The sequence below is a fragment of the Myotis lucifugus genome, unplaced genomic scaffold (assembly GCF_000147115.1).
Source record: "Myotis lucifugus unplaced genomic scaffold, Myoluc2.0 scaffold_6, whole genome shotgun sequence".
Classification (NCBI taxonomy): Eukaryota; Metazoa; Chordata; class Mammalia; order Chiroptera; family Vespertilionidae; genus Myotis; species Myotis lucifugus.
In genome coordinates, this window is record NW_005871054.1 from 16,967,989 (window position 1) to 16,985,276 (window position 17,288).

Sequence of the window (17,288 nt, forward strand, 5' to 3'; positions counted from 1 at the left end):
CTGATATTCTACTTCCTTTGACCGTTTCTTTTCCAAAGTTTCAAAGGCATTAACACTCAGCAGGAATAATTGGAATACTTTATATACTTTAGCACGGTTCCCTTGTAGAGTCCCTTGTATGAGCTGTAACTGGCAGTGCCATTCATTGATTTTTTTAAAGACATTTAACATTTCTATGCATTTTAACACCCTCTTTTGGTAATGAAAGCTTTGTGGACCAACTCTTTCTCTGTTCTCTCTTGAAAGCCTGCTGTTCTTTCTCATTTTTAAGTGCTTCATGAACAAATAAAGTAACTTGGCATTGTCGCTAAGAGGAGTATTTCAATACTCTGACCCACTGATGTTGATCTGAATAATTTGCCTCTGCCCTTTGCAATATAAAGGCAACCGGATGACAAAGAGCGTTGTACATCTAAGCAGATGAGAACAGTTCCAAAAACGGTTGAGCCTGCCCAGGCTTTAGCTTGCCTCCCAAGGTTCTAAAATGAGTGGCTTCTTCCCTCCCAGCCCCCGCCTCCCCCCTTCACTGAAACCATCTAGTGAGAGTGCTAGTTGGGAAGGATTAGGTGAAGAAAGCAAATGAATTTTTATCTCACCCAAGTGAAAAACTTCATCTTATTCATGTTTGTATTCCGTGTGGCAACTGACTCCATCGGTGCCTTGTACAGTTATAGGAGTCAAAAAAGAAAAAGAAAAAAGGACAGATTTCCGAATCATCAAATGGCCTTTCTTGTAATATAAAGAGGAGGGAGGTTTTTATTTTTATTTTTTAAGTTATAGTCAGAAGGAAACTCTAAGCAAAGCACAAAGCATGAGTTTGGGAAACATTGCTGACGTAGTCATGTGTCTGCCTTCATGTATCTGTGACAGGTGTGTGTGATACATGAAATATGGCTATAAAAGAAGAAGGCTTAAAACACATATTTGGACAATATATTTGCTTTCCAGTGAAGTTTAATTAAATAAGTTATGTTAAAGTGCTTTGCAAACACCTAAAGTGGTATCCAAATATAAAATGCTGCAATTATAGATTGTTCAACAGTATTTAATGAGCAGCTTCTATGATCTACGTCAATCAAATAATAACACTAACAAAGGGCTGGGTGACTCAGTTGATTGGAGTGTAATCCCACACACCTAAAGGTTACAGGTTCAATTCCAGGTCAGCACATATACCTAGGTTTTGGGTTCAATCCCTGGTCGGGGTACATACGGGAAGCAACCAATTGAGGTTTCTCTTTCTCTCAATCTCTCTCTCTCTCTGAAAATCAATAAACATATCCTTGGATAAGGATTAAAATAAATAAATAATAATAATTACATTGTAGGGACCAGGATAAAAGTAATGACTTTGCCCACAGCTATACAACTACAGAAAAGGGAGAACAACTGATATAAAAATAGATGACAGAGGCAATAGGGGCAATGCATATATGCATATACATTCTTTGGTTAATTTCTTCTCCCTGTCTCCCCTTCCCTCTGACATTTGACAGTCTGTTCCATGTTTCCATGCCTCCGGTTCTATTTTATTCTTCAGTTTATTGTGTTCATTAGATTCCACATATAAGTGAGATCATGTGATACTTGTCTTTCTCTGACTGGCTTATTTCACTTAGCATAATACTCTTCAGGTCCATCCATGCTGTCTCAGAGATAATAGATACTTCTTTTTTACAACTTCATAGTATTCCCGAAGGCCTAAGGTGGGGTAGGAACCGGGTGGTGGGTGGCAAGTGGGGGGGGAATAAAAGAGGGACATATGCATTACTCTTAATAATAAAAATAAATAAGTAAATAAAATAGATGGCACACTGTAGAGGCAATGTATATTAAAGACCATTTAATGATGAGGCATTCTTACCTACCCAAGATACAGTGGAGCTTTGAAATATACTTTTTATTTCTGAAAGAGCCATTTTATCATTGTATTTTCAAGTGACAGCTCAGAAGCTGTCATTAAGAATAAAAATAAATTGAAGAATTGTTTCCTTCTCCACAGACAGTATTGCAATCTATGGGTACAGTGCAAATGTGGCAGCAGAAAGACATGCAACAAGACAGCTTCTCAGTAACTTTACCCCTGAAGTCTCTATTGATTGTGTTTGCACTTATTCTCAGCTTCACTGTCTCACAGTTGGACAATGCCGCCCATTCAGAATAAACCTTCAGTTCTTGATTGCTCTGTATCAGGTTGCTGCCATTTCCAGCTGTTTCGTGATCAGAACATATTGCTTTCAAACTTGTCTCTCTTAGTCCTCGAAGCAAATGACAAGCACAGAAATACTTTGAAGCATCTTACACTTACCAGCGTTGAGTCTGTAACAAATAGAAAACAAATCATGACTAATGTTGTTATTGAAAGGTTGTAGTTTCCATTTACCTATGTTTGTGGACAAGACATTTGTTGAGTTTTTAGGACCAGAGATTTTCTCCTTCCATGATGGTTAAAATTTTACATGCGGGGTGAAAAAACTGAAGGAAAGCAGCGATTTACTGTACTTGTTTCCTGCAAAAAGAAATCTCATTAAATAGCTTGTAGATAGTTCTAAGCTATCTTAAATAAGACAAGCTCTTGTTTGTTAAAATATAGATCTTCGTGTAATGTCTGTGCATTTTTCTAAATACCCGCTCTGCCTTATTTCTGTGTTAATGAATGGCTTAGATGACACATGTAACAATTTATGAGCATAGACAGTTTTAATGAATCTCTAGAATGGTTAGTTCCTAAGAAATGTTTAGTAACAAGTAATTTTTGCCGAGTCTCTTGATTTTTCTTTGGAACCAATGACCAGCTGTGTGTGGTAAATGCTCCCCTGCTTTTTCAGCTTCTCCATCATCACTCAATTCTCCCGTTAGTGTCAACCTTAATGACCTTATTCAGTCTGGTTCCAACTAGCTTGACAGGATGCCTCTTCATCCATCAGGGCATTTCAACCCCCAATCCCAAATGTCCCCTGGGTTCCAGCTAGGATATGGAGAGAGAGGGTACAGCATTCCAAGTTTTTCTCTCTATTCTGTTGTCCAACAATTGTAATCAAAATGCCTTGAAATTGCTTACTCCTATTTCAGCTCTTTTCTTCAAACTCTGCCTAGTGTAACCAAAACAGAAAATATTCTTTATTGTACTTTATTTTAGCATTAATGTTTCTGCCTGTTCTATAGAGATAAGCCCTTAGATATGATCATGCTTAACTAGGCTGTGTACATAGGAAGCTAGAATAAACTTTAAATGATACACTATTATAATGAGTAAAGCCTTTTAAACACGGATTTATTTTTTATAGTCAATGTTTGGTGACAGTCTTCATAACTGCAACATGTGAGTAAATTAAGGGAAATACCAGTTCACCAAAATCTCTTTAGAAATGTATTTATTTAGGAATGTCACACATCATTAGGTACTATAAACAGATTACAAAGTACAAATTAGGCTTGGTTCCTGAAGGTAGGAATATTCTAATCTACTTTAAAAGGAGAATCATCAGTCTTAATAGAAAGCAAAAATAACTGAATACTGTTTTGTTTTGCTTTGCTTTTTAAGTGATATATATAACTAAATGATTGAACAGTAACTCAGTACTACCCCCACCCTTCTTGCTTACACTTAGAGGAAGGACCTTGCATGCCATATGAGTATCCACAGTGGGCACCTATGATGGGCTAGAGACCTTGAAGCCCAGGAGGAATTTGAGACCAGTACTTTGGGCTTTCTATTCTGTTGTTCAAGGGCTCATATGTAGAAACTTGAATGATCTTGCAAATTTAAATATATATTTCTCAAAGGACATGAGTTTGGATAGAAATGGAAGCAAGGGAACCTGTCATTTGCAAGGACACAGAAAAACAAAATCAAACTCTGTAAAGAGAGCAAAAATGAAATGATTTACCCAAGATCATCTCCTTGGATACCACCAGTTCAGTTAGAGCCAAATTTCCAAGGATGATTTCAAAGCACCAGATCATGTAATCTGTTATACAAGGATATAGAACACAAATAAACAAACCCAAAATCAAAATGCCGAGCCTGCCACCTGAGGTCCTTTGGGTTTCCATTATCTCCATCAATTACCCTAACCTTCAACCAAAGTGGACTCCTCAAATTAGTCAAACAGATTCTGTACCATACTGCTTCTCTGCTGTTACTCAAGCTCTTCTTTTCAACTGGAATTCCTGCCTTCTCATTTACCATTTATTCACGCAGGAACTCAGGACATATATACTTGTTGCTTGATCTGTGCCAATATCTGTGCCTGTCTCAATTCTATTGCAGCTTCAAGAGTGAGAAATCTAATTCAAAACCATATGATTATTCCATGAAATCTTGTTTTATCTTTCTGATCAAGAGCTTAACAATCTATCCATTAAGTCATTTATTCAATGAAATAGTATATTGAACGCCTAGTGTATGCTAAGTCTTTTTTGTTTTTGTTGTTTGTTAATTCTCACTTGAGGACTGTGTTGTAGAGAGAATGGAAGGGAGAGATGGAAGGGGAGGGAGAGAAAAATAGAGAAACATCAATTGGTTGCTTCCCCAATGTATCCCAACCAGGGGTTGGGGATTGAACCTGCAACCAAGGTATGTGACCTTGACCCAGAATTGAACCTGAGTCTCTTCGGTGCACAGGCCAACGATATAACCACCGAACAACACTAGCCAGGGCAAGCATGCTAAGTCTTAACAATTCAAGTACACATGAAATCTGTTCCCTGACTTTATGGAACTTGAAATCTAATTGAAAACTGAAACAATAAAGTAGTAATTTCCCTACAATTATAGAATGGAATGGCAGGATTGTGCAAATTGTGCTTCAAAAACCTAAATCATACCAGAAGAGTGATCATCTTCCTGGAGGAGAGAACAACTGATGTAAGCCTAAAAATTCAAGGATAATTATCTAACTAAAGAAGAAGAAAATGAAGGATATTCTAGGCAGGATAAAAAGACATAGGGGAAATAGCATGAGTGTGAGGAAAACCAAGGTTTTCTGTGTGGTCAGATTGCACATGCAGTGCGAGTCATTTGTAGTGGCTTCTATGAAGCCATTTGGTGAGTAAGTGACAAGAGATGAGATTAAAATGTCACCAGGAAGTAGATCTTGAAACATTTCTGAGAACTAAGTTAAAATTTTTATATTTTACCCTAAATGGTTTTGGAAAGTATTGAAAGTGCTGAACAGGGAATGGCAAAATTGGAGTTTGGTTTTGAATGGCACCCAAATACTTAAGGCAGAAATTTACAAGGCAGTCATGTTATCACCCTCTCTTGCAATCTCTCACATTTAATCCACCAAGTCTCAGATTTCACCGTTAAATATATCTGAGCTCCATCTCTACTTCTTTTCCCTCTGCTGCAACAATCTTAAACCAGAATCAACCAAGATGTCTTCAAGAATATTTTATGAATATGTTAACTGGTCTCTTATCCCTTTCATTTACACACAATAGCATGAATGATCTTCTAAAACTGTACATCTGATCACACTGTACTTCTCCTTAAAATGTTTTATTGACAGGATCCTAAAAAAGATGATTAACGAAGATCCTTCTGAGGACTTTATATCTGAGGTGAAACCCACCAGATTGATAGAAGCTAGCTATTCAAAGAACTAGAGGAAAATCAGAACGACATCACTAATACATTGAAAAGGCAACCCAAGGAGTGACAGAAGATATTTACAGAACAGGGCTTAGATACACCATTAAAATAAAACAATAATAAAAGGCACAAGTGGCAGTCCCTCCATAATAGAGAAGTGAGGAATTGAAAAGGCAACCCAAGGAGTGACAGAAGATATTTACAGAACAGGGCTTAGATACACCATTAAAATAAAACAATAATAAAAGGCACAAGTGGCAGTCCCTCCATAATAGAGAAGTGAGGAATGACATGTAACACCAATCAAGTCCTGCTATGGGCAGAATGTTTGTATCTGCCCCATATCCATATGTTGTAGCCTTAATCGCTAATATGATGGTATTTGGATATGGTGGGGCCTTATGGGGGGTAATTAAGTTTAGGCGAGATCATGAGGATGGAGTCCCCATCATGAGATTGGTTCCATTATAGGAGGCTGAAGAGACCAAGCACTCACTCTCTGTCACATGAGTATAGAGCAAGAAGGTAACTATCTGAAAACCAGGAAGAGGGCCTTCACCAAGAATGCAACTATGATCTCGGATTTCCAACCTCCAGGACTCCTTAACTTCCATAAACATTTGTTGTTTAAGTCACCCAGTTATGGTTTCTGTTGATGCAGCCTAAATTAGACAAGTCTTAAAGAACAGAGCAAGATCCCAATCTGAATTTATGTATATAACAGTAACCAAGACGCCCAATCTTAATAAAAGGATGAGGTACAGACAGAAATGATGCCCAATGTTTGGTAGGCATTTGTCATCAGTTGGTGATTTCAGTTTGATTAAAATATATAAAGATCAAAGTGGGGCTGCAGTTTTAAGAAAGGCCAGGCAGAATACCTGCCAGCTGGTTCCTACTGAAGACCAGAGATACAAGCAGCACCAGTGGGCAGACTGAGTGGCTCAGTGTTTTGAATTTGTGATGCTTTCATCTGAGAATGCCACAAAAATTTAAGAGTTCCATTTTCTTTCAGACACTTCGGTACTTGATCATACAGTAGAAAAAAGTTACTTCAAAGTTCCACTAGCTAGTATGCTTCTGAGACAGAAGACAATATTTTTTATGAAAAATCAATGCAAGTGTGTTGAAAATGTGATGTTTTATCAGAATCAGGGCAGACAGTCTTGGAAGACCGGATCACCATTTCACATGTTATGTAAGAGGCTACATTGTAGACTCCTCATATTAATATTCGCCTCATGATCCAATACTTCATTTGCCAAATTTTGCCCTGTTCCTGGCTCCAATCCTCATGTTTTTAATGATAATTTGCAGGCGTTCCTGACCTTGGCTGTCTCTAAGAACAATAGATAAGGCAATTTGTTCAGCCCTGCAAAACAAAGTAGTGGTCATGCAGACATCAATTTTTGTAGAAACACAACAGCAAAGAGAAAGATATGATTGAAAGTCATGCAGTCAGTCTAAGGGTGAATAAATAGACAGAAAACACAGTGTTTAACAAGAAGGAGAAATTAAAAACAGAAGAAGAATCAAACAGGGAGTTTGGTATTTTATCTTCATGAATGTTAATATTCACCAGGGACACCAGGGGCAGGGGGTGCCAGCTCTCTACTCTATATTTGGATTTTTTAAGAGTCTAAGTCACGTCAGAAAATTACTAGCCATGGAATTATATTAAACTCATACAGCTTTGCCAGTAGAGCTATCTCTTTTCATTAAAACAAACATTTACAATACATTAATGAACACTATAGCCTTACAAGGTTAGTGATTGATTTCTGCATTAGGTAAAAGGGAGATAATTATAGTCAATAGTAAAGTAACCAAAACATTTAGTAAGCTATAAATCTGTATAAATAAAAACAACAGCCTCCTCCTGCCCCCAGATTGTTCATTTGCCATCTTTAAAAGGCCCTCTGGCCCCCCAATGGCCCTAGTAAATTCTAATTCCCTTAACTGTTCATGTACTGCTGCCCTTCATAATGTTGTACAAAATATTAAGTGTTCAACATTGTTTATGTGCTACATACAATTTTAACTAAGACTTCACTCAAGGAATTCATGGTATAATCAAAGAGTCAATGTAGCAATAAAATTGTATAAAAAAGGCATTAGCAAAGTTCAGGTGGAATGTGGATGAAGACTTCAAGGAAGGCTTCACAATGAAAGTGGACTTGTAGTTTGATCTTACAGGATGAGTAATACTTTGAAAAGAGAAGGGATTCTAGGTGAAAAGAAAAGCATGTCCAATAGCTTAGTTATAGAGATTGTGATGTGTGTGATGTAGTAAAGCGCTCATTAACATTGGCAAATAAGCTACACAGGAGAGAGTAGTAGGAAATGTAACTGGACAGGATATAGATGAAGATTGATTTGTGTACCTTGTGATCACTGGGAAGCTAGGCAGAGTTTGAACAGAACAACAAATATGGAGATTTGTTGTTGATGATAATGGTTTCATTATAGATTTCTATTTGAGGAATATAACTCAAATGGAAAAGGGACCTATGTCAGAAAATATTGGTATTAGAAAGGTCAGATCAGAAGTTCTTTCCAGGGGAGAAATAATAAAAGTTATGAGAATCATGTTGTAATGAAAGACTGAATTTAAGAGATATTTTAGGTTATCTTATGGAGTTTGTGTTGATTTAAATGCAGGGTGGGTGTAGAAGGAACACCTATCACTGAACTTTCCAGCTTGAGAAACTGAATAGGTTGTACTCCTATTTATAAAGGAGAAATCAGTATGAGGAAGACTAGTTTGTGTGGGAGAATGCTGAGTTGTTTAGTTTCAGACATGTTTTATTTGAGGTCATTGCAGTATATCCAAGCAGAAAGATCAAATACAAATTGGAATTATAAAGAAAGTGCATAAGGAAAGATGTCATGAAGAGAGTTAGATATTTGGAAATTATAAATTGATGTGGTAGTTGTGATCATGGAAATTGTTGAAATAATTCAGAAAGATTTGAGAAAGAAATAGAAGAGAGAATAGATGCCTGGGTTTTGCACCTGGGACCTAATTGTCCTTCAAATAAGATCCTAAAATTGAAAGCAAATGTCTATAGTTTTTAGAAAAAAAGTTTGGTGGGATCTGTAATGTTGTAGAATAATTATATTTTTTAAATAATGAGAGAGATTTGGCCACATTTAACAAAAACTTTAAGGATATAATTAAGTAAATTTGTAATTCTTATTCAATGTTAAATTCAGACTTGGATGTTAATATTTAAAGGTGGAGGATTAAAAGAAACACTTCCATTGAAACTTTATTTGGTTTAAAATAATTAATAAAATGTATTCTAGTGGAAGTGATTGTTAAGCTCCAAGGTCTTCAAATTTTAAGTTGTTATCATAGAGTTATAATATTGATGCTTCCACAACCTCTTCTAATTCACATATCATGTGGCTAACTTCCACAACAGCTAAGTCAAGAAAATTTTATTATTTTTTAAACCCAAGATTAAAAATCAAAACAAAACTTAATAAAGACATCTAAGTCACTTGTAAATGATTTTAACTTAAATTTCTAAAGAGTATCTTTTATGCTCAATTTCATATATTTTTCTCCCTAAAGTTGCAAACTGAATATTTTGTTTGATTGATTTTTTATTTGCTTGTTTTGTTCATTTTTATTTTTTGTTTGTTTCTTTCCTGGCAGTATTTAGCAAACTGAATGCTAACTGAAGGAATGAGGCATTTTGAGACAAATAAAACTGATTTTAGCCATCATTGTACCTGGTAGAAGGAAAATGAGTAATTACTTTGTAAGAGATAAAAGGTTCAGATTTCTGCTCCAAGACAAATGGAGTAGACATACCTTTTCCTATTTCTCCCACTAAGTACAACTAAGGGGGAGAAATAGGAAATTACATTAAGGAATGGACATTCTATTAAGGAATTAACACTAGGCATTATAATAAAACAAGCCTAAAACTCTGACAGAAGACAGATCAGTGAGGGATATTGGGACCCATCAACAACATAATAATGAATTCCCTGGGTTTTCTTTTGCCTCAGATATCTCAAACATGGAGCTGGTATAAAAAAAGAAAAGTCCTAACGAAAGCCTGCTCTCTTTAGCCAAAGGACCAAGAAAAGGGTGTCCTAGAAAGACAGAAAACATTTAGAAAATAACTGCTTACTCCAACTAAATACCACAAATAGACACAGGATGATAAAAATGCTGAAAATCAAAGACAAGGATAAACTTTGAAAGCAGTAAAAGAAAAACAATGTGACACTTTACAATAGAACTTCAGTAAGATGATTTTCTGACTTCTCAGCAGAAACAATGAAGGCCAGAGGCAGTAGGATAACATATTCAAAATGTACAAAGAGAAAAAACTCTCATCCAAGAATCCTACAATCAGCAAAGCTATTTTTTAAATAAAGCAAAAATAAATACTTTTCCAGATAAACAAAAGCTGAAAGAATTTGGCTGCTAGCAGACTTGCCCTATAAGAAATACTAGAAGTTCTTCAGGCTGAAAGCAAGCAAGCCGAGATGGCAATGTGAAGCCACATAAACAAAGAGCACTGTAAAGGTAATTAAGTAATTATAAAAAACACTATAATACATATTTTCTCCTTTCTCCTAACCAATTTAAAAATAATTATATTAAATTATGTATATAATATACTGTTGGGCCTGTCACAAATAAAAATGTTATATATGTATAATATGTTTACCAATAATACAAAGCACAAAAGAAAAAGTGGAAGCAAAGCTGTATTGGGCTAAGAAAGTGACTACAGGTGGTAAAGTAATAATTGTTACTATGTATTATTGATTTGGTAACATTAATAGATGCAATATATATAACAATAATACCACAAAAAGGGGGACAGGAGTAGAGCTATATAAGTGGAATATTTCTGTATATCACTGGAATTAAGCTAGTTTAAATCTGAGGCTGATCCTGGTAAGTTAAGATGTATATAGTAACCCTTGAGCAACCAATAAATAATAATTCAAAAATATAGTGAAAAAAATCACTAATGTAATTAACATACTACATTAGAAAATATTCACTTAATGCTAAAGAAAGTAGTAAGAAAGAATAGATGAACAAAAAAAGACATGAGACACATATAAAGCAAAAAGTAAAATGAAACATGTAAATTCAACTACATCAATAATAAAATTAAATGTGTGGACATTAAACAATTAGATCAAAAGATAAAGATTTTCAGATTGGATTGAAAACAATAAAATGAAAATAATATAATGATGTTTTCTACAAAAAGGACAGATCATGAATTTAGCAATCACAAGAAAGCTGAAGTGGCTATACTAATTTGGGCAAAATAGGCTTTAAAATAAAAAATGTTACCAGAGATAAAGAGGGACATTTCATAATAAAAAGAGCCAATTGATTAAAAAGCTATAACAATTATAAGAATTAAATTGACAAATGCTTATCTAGATTGACCAAGAAAAAAAGAGAGAAGACTCAAATTCCAAGATTTAGAAAGGAAAGAGTAGCCATTATTACTGACCCTACAGAAAAAAAGATTAAAAGAAATACTATGAACAATTATATGCCAACAAATTGATAACTTAGATGAAATGACAAATTCCTAGAAAGACACAAACCACTTAAATTGATTCAAGAAGAAACAGACAATCTGAATAAATCTATATCAAGAAAAGAGATTTAAGTAGTATGCAAAAAAACACCTTAAAATAAGGTCCTAGATGGCTTCATTTGCAATCTGAAATAAAATTAAGAAAACAATTCCATTCACAATAGCATAAAAATAATATAATACTTAGGAATAACAAAAGAAGTGAAAAACTTATACTCTGAAAACTATAAAATATTGTTGAAAGTAAGTAAATGGCAAGAAACAATAATTTTAAGACAGCAGTGTATCCTAATCTGATTTATGAATTCAATATAATTCCTTTCAGAATCTCAGTTGACTTTATTATAGCAGTTGACAACCTGATTCTAAAATTCATGACTTAAAAGGGAACCAGAATAACCAAAAAAAAAAACACCTAAAAAAGAACCAAGTAGGAGGACTCACACATTCTGATTTTAAAACTACTACAAAATAATAAAGAGACTGTGTTACTGGCACAAGGAGAGACATATAGGTCAAAGGAATAAACTGAGATTCCAGAAATAAACCTATACATTTAAGGTCAACTGATATTTAGCCAGGGTACCAAGACTATTCAATGAGAAAGAATAACCTTTTCAACAAATGTTGCTGGGACAAGTGGATATCCAGATACAAAAGAATGAAGTTCATTTTATACAGAAAAGTTAACTCTAAATGGATGAAAGACCTAAATATAAGAGCTGAAACTATAAAATTCTTAAAAGAAAGCATAGGGACAAATCTTCATGACCTCAGATTGGGCATATGATACTAAAAGTAGGAGCAACAATAGAAAACAACAGATCAATAGAGCATCATCAACATTTAAACTTTTGTGCTTCAAAGAAACCATCAAGAAAATGAAAAAACAATCCACAGAATGCTAGAAAATATTTGCAAATCATATCTAAGGTACTTGTTCTAGAGCAGTGGTCGGCAAACTCATTAGTCAACAGAGCCAAATATCAACAGTACAACGACTGAAATTTCTTTTGAGAGCCAAATTTTTTAAACTTAAACTATATAGGTAGGTACATTGTTATTAACTTAATTAGGGTACTTCTAAGCTGGCCTTTGCTAAAAAGTCCTCAATCTGAGGGGTCGAACTCAGCGAATGTACCCCCACTTCTTCTAATGCCACTTCTTCAAAATAGACTCGCCCAGGCCGAAAACCGACTTCTGCGCATGGGCCACGAAGTTTCAATTGCACTGTACATGTGCGCCCGCACGTGGTATTTTGTGGAAGAGTCACACTCAAGGGGCCAAAGAGCCGCATGTGGCTCGTGAGCCACGGTTTGCCGACTACTGTTCTAGAGTGTTAAAAGACAATACAACTCAATAAAAAAGACAAATAACCCATTTAAAAAAATGGCCAAAGAATAAGAATAGATATTTCTCCAAGGAAGATATGCAAATAAACAATAAGCACTTGAAATATTGTCATCAGGAAATATAAGTCAAAACCACAAGATACCACTTCACAAACACTAGAATGAAAAAGTCAGATAACAAATATGTGGAGAAATTAAATCCTCATACACTCATACACTGCTGATGAGAATGTAAATTGGTGACACTGCTTTGGAAAACAATCTAGCAGATTCTAAAATGATTAAACATAGAATTATTCCTGGGTACACACCCCAGAGAAATTAAAACACAAATGTTTACAGCAACATTATCTATAATAGGCAAAAGGTGGAAGAAGATGGGAACCAAATGTTCATCAATGGATGAATGGATAAACAATATATGGTAGATCTACACAATGGAGTATTATTGGTCCTTAAAAAGGAATGAAAATACTGATTCCTGCTACAAATGGATGAGCTTTAAAAAGTGAAAGAAGCCAGCCACAAAAGACCACATATTATATTATTCCAGTTGTATGAAAGTCCACAATAGGGTAATGTATAGATACAGAAACTTGATTAGTGGTTACTTAGGGTAGGGGAGGAGGGAGGGATAAGAAAATGGTAGAAATGTTTTACAGTTGATAGTTGGTGATCTTTGCACATATCTGTGAATATACTAAAAACCATTGAATTATAAACTTTAACTCAGTAAATTGTATGGTATGTGATTTATATCTCAAAATAGTTGTTAAAAAGGAAACATGAACACTGTGCTAAGGGAACCCAACTGAGACTAATTAATATGTTAATGGTGGTACTGGAAACAGGTCAAGAAAACCTACTTAGAAAAGGTGATGTTTGAGCTGATCTTCAAGGGTAGAAGCCATGTTTAATCTCCTTTTTCTCATTTCTAGTCTTGCAAGATGGAATGGAAATTTTGCTATTCATTTGTCTTCAAATCCTTTGAAAACTTGCCGTGTGCCTCAGCAAGTCTTTCATAAAAGATTACCCTCACATCATTAGACAAAGAAAGAAACATTTTTAAAATCACAACCAATTTAATATCTACAATCTTTTTGAAAAGTACAATCCTCACCCCCTCTTTAACAGTATTAATTGGTGTCAGCTGTCCACTCTAAATGGTCTGTGCTAATGGTATGGCCCATTGAGTTGGGTAACTGCAATTGTTTGATAATCTTCCTGGCTAAATCAGGATGATGTCAATATTTCTGAACACTGTTTTCTGTCTCCTTAGAGTTGACAATCCCTACACAGATAAGCCATGGGATATTTGAGATTCTTATACCTTACACAGCAGGGGGGTTGCTAAACTAATAGCCAGTAGTTGAGAGTTAACTATTGTTTACTCATTTTACACTCATTTATCAATGCATTTAATTCTTCAACAAACTTGTGGTTTGCTTCCTATAGGATGGACACTATGCTGGCGATACAGAGTTGGCAAATAACACGATGCCCCTGTCTTCCAGGAGCTCACAGTCTAATGGCCAAGGACAGACAGGTAAGAACAGACTAAAGGAAAATGCTATATGTGCTTTAGAATTCCTGGTTGTGAGGTCAGGAAAAACTCCAGAAAGGAAGAGACACTCAGCTGAATGTTAAAAGATGGAATATGTTCTTCAGGCAAAGGTGGAGTGTATGTATATTGGATACAGAAGCATTGTACTATATCCTTTTCATGGAGTGGGGCAAATGGATGTCCATACAGTAATCCTGACTTCTGCATCCACAGGGTTCATAGGAGGCCAATTTAACCTCTTTCTTGGGAAGCATGAGAGGCCTTGAAGCTCTTTATCAGATATTTTCCTATCCACACATCCCACAGCATCTTCCAGAATTGGGTAGGATCACCCAAGCCCAGAATGCTGATTATCCAAGGTAAGGCAGGAAACTGGCTCACTTCCCCAGCAAACCTCACCAAGAGCCTGCCACCTCCGTTTGGCCAACCCACAACAGACAAATGGAGTTTGGAATATACAAGCTTTTCAGACCTTGGCTGCTCCTAACTTCAGAGTAGAATTCACAAACAGGTTTAAATTAAGCCAGTCACAGTGTCTGCAGATTCTTCTTTGAACAGAAAGCAGACTCCCAGTCTCTGTTATATGTAACTGTGGAGTCACTGTGGGTCCTGTGTATCAACCACCCTGTGTATTAAATAAACAGTACCTTACATTCATATAATCCCTTATAATTTATGAAGATATACCATGTGCATTAACTCATAGGATAATTCTAAGTTTAGAAGGTCAAGTGTTCTCTTGATTAACAGAGAAAAAAATAGAACTCTGTGACAGAGCCAATGCCATGCTCCGTAGCCTTCGTCTTCCGCGTGTACCCTCCTGGTCAGGCTTCGAGGTTTCTGTCTCAGAAGGAAATAAGTGGAAGGGGTGAAAGGACAAGCTGAGCCTGCCAGGTTTTAGCAGGAAGAAAGTCCCACCCAGGGGGCTCCTGTTGCACCTGCCTGACCAAACTGAGTTACATGGACATTCCCAGCTGCCAAGGACCCTGAGGAAACAGATTTTTGCTTCTGAATTTCTAAAGTAGAAAAAAAGTCAAGTGAAGAGAGGATATTGAACGCTTCTGGGTAAGGTAATCATCTATTCTGCCCATCACTGAACTATATCTGGTCTGCTTTTTAAATATCATATATTGTCCTAGCTGGATTGGCTCAGTGGATAGAGCATTGGCCTGTGGATTCAAAGGTCCTGGGTTTGATTCTGGTCAAGGGCACATGCCCGGGTTGCGGGCTCGATCCCCAGTGGGGGGCGTGCGGGAGGCAGCCCATCAATGATTCTCTCTCATCATTGTGTTTTTCTCTCTCTCCTCCCTTCATCTCTGAAATCAATAAAAATATATTTAAAAAATTATAATAAATATCATATATTAATTTTCATTAGATATGCACTATTATATAGAATATATTATATATAATGTTATTAAATGTATATTATATTACATTATATTATATTAATTAATATATATGTTAAGTATATTATTATATAGAATATGAATATATATGAGTGGATTTAGAGGGATTTAGAGGGAAGAAGTTAGAATTTCAGAATATTTCGAATGAAAAGACACAGCCTTACCCCTTCTTGTTCTGGCCTAGTGATTTTGCACAGAGATTACTAAAATTCAGGATTCCTCAAGCTTGCCATTTATATATCCATTCTGTACTATTCTCTCTTTTTTCTTTTATTTATTTTATAGAAATGTTAAAATATACACCAAGCAGAAAGGATACTATAATGAACCCCTATTGTTTCCTGGTAACAATTATTATTTCACAAGTCTTGTTTTGTCTATCCCTCTTTTTTTTCCTCTGAAATTTTTTAAGTAAACTAATTTTATTTCAGTACACTAAAATGAATTGTGCCCATATGCCTCAAATTTCTTTTTTTCTTCTTCAAGATGAGAAACTCTACAAAAGTTTAATCATGATTTTGAGAAAAATTTACCAATGGAAATATATTATTTGAAAATTACCCTTCTTTCTCTCTCTCCATATTTTGACCTCTTGTTACACTGAGTAACAACAAATTTAAAAAGAGAGAGAAAGGTCAAATTAAAAACTGAGAAGCAAAATTACAAAGGACCTGGAAAGCTAAGCAGAGTTTGGGCAACCCCTGAGGGAGTACCTCTCATCTACTATACAGAGCAGGATTCATCACCCCTTCTCCTCCCCCATCTTAAAATGTAGGTCATAGTCATGTGTCATTTAAAGTATCACTGACACTTAACAAGTGTAGCAATTAATATTCTATTCGGGTTTACATTCTTTATATTAAAAAAAAAACGTTTTCTAAATCTCAAAATATACACTCTATGATAGCTTACTTAGTAAGTACTGAACAATATCCTAAATGAGAAGTTGTTGAAATAAGAACCCGGCCTCTCCTTTTCTTTTAGATATTTTGATTACTTTGACCTTCTGCTACTACCTTATCCTTTAAGACAAATAATCCAGAGTGTCAACAACTATTCCTAATTAAGTGAATACATTATGTTTTTATTTATTCACATACAATGTCATCCATTTGCTCAGCCATTCATTTATAGGTTCATTCATTCACTAAACATTTCTTGGGTCCCCTGCATAACGTACTGCTAAAATCTTTAAGGATGAAGATTCTGGGACCGTAATCATATTCTGTTTTCAAAAAGCTAAGCAAACCCCTATCCTGAAATCCTTTTGTGGGAACCAGATAGAAACCGATAGTTCTCTAAATGTGTGGAGAGGAGAAATGTCGATCTGAAAAGGGTATTTGCAAAAAGGCACAGCGGCAGGATGGTGGGGCGAGAAGCGGGCCTGGCTGGAAGGATCTCTATATGTGTATTTTTATCATCCATGTGTTGGATGAAGCGGGGAGCTGCCAGATAGCTTCTTTTCGACAGCTTGGAGTTACTGTTGGGAGCAGATCCATGTATGGAAGCGAAAGCCGAAAGGCACAGATAAGCAGAGATCCAGCTATGCAAACCATGTTTAGAGACACTTAAAGGACAAGCATCCCAGGTCCCTTCTTTCTGGTAAATTTGGAGAAGCCATCACACCGGGTCTTTTCTCACATCCAGCCCATGCGGACCCCACAGCCAGGCTTGCCGGAGAGGTAGGTGCAGGGCTTTGTGATCGAAGTGATCTGAAGGAGCATTCGTGAATATTCCCTCCTAAGCTCTTGATGTCCCTTAAGGGAAGCT

At 35.8% G+C, this 17,288-nt stretch overlaps 1 long non-coding RNA gene across 1 annotated transcript in view; it reads right to left on the reverse strand.

Moving 5' to 3' along the window:
- Positions 1–1,828: 1,828 nt before the first annotated feature.
- Positions 1,829–17,288, reverse strand: part of LOC111823667 — a 16,014-nt gene continuing 554 nt past the window's right edge. Inside the window, exon 2 of the long non-coding RNA XR_002826737.1 lies at positions 1,829–2,319. This is a non-coding gene — a long non-coding RNA (uncharacterized LOC111823667). The remainder of the gene's footprint in view (positions 2,320–17,288) is intronic.